The sequence below is a fragment of the Bactrocera latifrons genome, unplaced genomic scaffold (assembly GCF_001853355.1).
Source record: "Bactrocera latifrons isolate USDA-ARS-PBARC rearing strain unplaced genomic scaffold, ASM185335v1 scaffold_103, whole genome shotgun sequence".
Taxonomy (NCBI): Eukaryota; Metazoa; Arthropoda; class Insecta; order Diptera; family Tephritidae; genus Bactrocera; species Bactrocera latifrons.
Window position 1 is genome coordinate 1,028,479 of NW_017534442.1, and position 3,538 is coordinate 1,032,016.

Here is a 3,538-nt window from a genome sequence, read left to right on the forward strand (position 1 = left end):
ACTAAAGTAGAAAACTTGGAAATCTCGAAAAAGAAATATACACGTGAAATTATAAACTGATACTGATTATTTCGGAAAATCAGCATTTTATGTTGTCTTCTGTAATATTCTTCTCGTTTAATCGCATTTGAAGAAGTTTAAATATTTTGGAGAAGGGGTACTTTAATTCATAATATATAGGGGTTTTGTAGTTGGACCAGAGCGGCATTGCAATTTTTTGTATTAAAATTATTTGAACTAAAATATAAACTTTCAAATTCTTTGTGCGAGTTGTGGTGGAAAATAGTAGACAGACGAGAAAAATATAAATTCTAAAACAGTTTTTTTATAATTAATTATGTGCCTTGGATTATTTTTTTTATATTTTATTATATTTTTACAATCTAGTATTTAATATTTCAAATACAAAGCAATTAGCTATGCGGTTTTGTGGTTCGCAATTTGGGATTCGCTCATTTTTGGGATTGAAAATAAAATATGTATATCTTGAAATAAGATTTTCGAGATTCCTAAAGAAAAGATAGTAATTTAAAATTTAATTATTTAAATCTTTACTTCAAAAAAGGTAACTTCATTAATCAGATAACTTAGACTTAACCAAGCATTCCACCAGTTAGATTTAGATACCATTAAGACGATAGTAGTTTAGTCTTAAATAAATTCATAAAACTGTCATAAAGTTATCGTTGACGGCTGATGAAGGATAGCTCATTTTTTTAAATTTGTAGTTTCACAATAATCAGAATTCATTCAGCTGTTGTCTTTTGCAGATTTTCAAACTAAGTGGAAATAAAAATACAAACAACAATAAATAAAACGGAAAATATTTTATGGAGTGAAAGCAACCGAAAATTCTAAGTGTTAACTTGTGCAAGTTCAAAAAGTTTTAATCATTGAACAAAACCGACGATGAAAGTTTAAGTGAATTTCGAATTATCTATGAGCAGTTGTATAAAACGTGAGTTCGAAATAAGGAATTTTATTAGTGATATGTAAAAGGCAGCAATAAAATTCTCCTAAATAATTCAAGGAAAGTGAAAAGTGTGCAAACCATTTAAACATCCAGCTTCCTAACATTAATCAATCAAATCGATTAGACTTCAACCAAATAGTGTGGCGTGTGCGTTAAATTTGAGTGAAATTGCCAAATCATCGTTCACCGCGTTTAGATGATTATGCATGGTACCTGGTACAAGGGACCACAACTGGCACATCGCACACATAYCCACAGCGATTACCATCGGGATTATACACCAACTCATCATCAAGCCCACCATCTACATCCACACCATTCCCACCATCATCAGGCACCACCGCCGCCACCACCACCACCGACGCATTTACATTCGCATTCTCATCATCCACACCCGTATCGCTCGTATCCTTCGTTTGTTGTTGCACCGTATCATGAGTCGCCGCCCAGCGCTGCGCCAACACCCGCATCCACGCCAATACCAACACATACGCCAGCAGCGTGCTTGAACGGTTTGCCAGCACCAATACTGGTGGAAGGCACCTTCGCCGCCGCTGCTGTGCCCAATTCAGCCGTCGGCATCAATCAATTGGCGTCGGTGTTGAGTCCAACAATTAAAATTGAACAATCTTTTGGTGAACCGTTGTCGGTTGATGAGTATGCGCTGAATTTGGATTGCAACATCGAAAATACTTTTCGGGTGAGTGAAAATTTTATCAAATATAAATAGAATATATCTACATCTATATGAAAATGTATTTATGCTAACTCATAGATAAGATAAGCTAAATAGATCAGGAATGCACTGCGACCTTAGATCTATTGTGCCCTCTCCTAAGTCCCAACGACCCACCTAGCCCCAATATGATAATTCCAATATACTGCTATATGCTAGTGCGGCGATGTGATCCCTATCCCGGAAATCGGATCCCGGAAATATGGATCCAATGGTCTTTATTCTGTGCCTGCAGACTGCCACGCAGTCAATTAGTACGTGTTCTGGAGTTTCGCACTATCTATCGGTAATTCGCACAAGATGCTAGGTCCATGTTATATAAATACTTCTTCAGCTTGCAGTGGCCAGTGTAAAATGCGACAAGTAGCCTGAGTTTGCCTCTAGGGATGTTGATTACATATTTAAACCTGTAGAGCGTATAACCCTCATCTGCCTACTATTTCTTTCTTGCGGAACAGGTTTTTTATGGTATGAGAACCCACCATGATGAAGGGTTCATGTCCTGCGATGTTAGTGGATACTGCGGAGTGGGCGATCTCATCAGCCAGTTCATTCCCTCTATACCTTTGTGATCGGGCACCCAAATGAAGTGCATTTTATTACATTCCGCTAGACTATTCAGTTGTTCTCTCCATCCTGCACCAGTAACGATTTGATCTTATAGGCAGAGATTGCTTTAGTTGCCGATTTACTGTCGCTGAGTATGGTTATACGTTCATTGCGATAGTTGAGTTGGAACCGCACCGACTTTTGGCAAAGACATCTGCTTGAGAAATGCTGGGAAGACTTCTTATTTAGGTGTGAAGAGTTTGGTGCGCGGTCCTGCGATTTCTGCACCAGTTCCTGTTTCGGGCCGTCGGTGTACCACTTGATTGTACTCTCCCTAAGCAGAAGATCGAGAGTGGAATTGTTTCCTGCTGCCTGCTGTTAAGGGTCACTTTGAACTTCTGCGATAAGTTGACCCTTTTGGGAGAAGAGCCAAGGTTGTAATAATTTCTTCATCCTCTGCCTCACCCTTTTTGCTATTTTATTTCACACTTGACTTCAATTTTAAAGGTAGAGACGCATAATAAGCATATAAACATAAATAAATAAATATTTCGAATATTTTAACACAGTGACAGAAGACAATAGTGTGAATATTATGAATCAAGTTTGGTTGGAAACAGATTTGTTACTAATGAATATACAAAAGAAGAGCTGTATCGATAAATAATCCTTTAAATGTTTTTTTTATTTTTTATTTATTTTTTTCAACTATTCTGAATACCACATTCACTGCAGATATTTTTATACTCTCGCAACAAAGTTGCTAAAGAGAGTATTATAGTTTTGTCCACATAACGGTTGTTTGAAAGCCCTAAAACTAAAAGAGTCAGATATAGGGTTATATATACCAAAGTGATCAGGGTGACGAGTAGAGTTGAAATCTGGATGTCCGTCCGTCCGTCTGGCCGTCTGTCCGTCCGTCTGTCCGTCTGTCCGTCCGTCCGTGCAAGCTGTAACTTGAGTAAAAACTTGGATATCGGAAAATTGGAACACGTATTTCTTGGCTCCATAACAAGGTTAAGTTCGAAGATGGGCAAAATCGGCCCCCTGCCACGCCCACAAAATGGCGGAAACCGAAAACCTATAAAGTGTCATAAGTAAGCCATAAATAGAGATATTAAAATGAAATTTGGCACAAAGGATCGCATTAGGGAGGGGCATATTTGGACATAATTTTTTTGGAAAGTGGGCGTGGGCCCGCCTCCTACTAACTCTTTTGTACATATCTCGAAAACCACTATAGCTATGTCAACCAAACTTTATAGAGTCGTTTCCTTCAG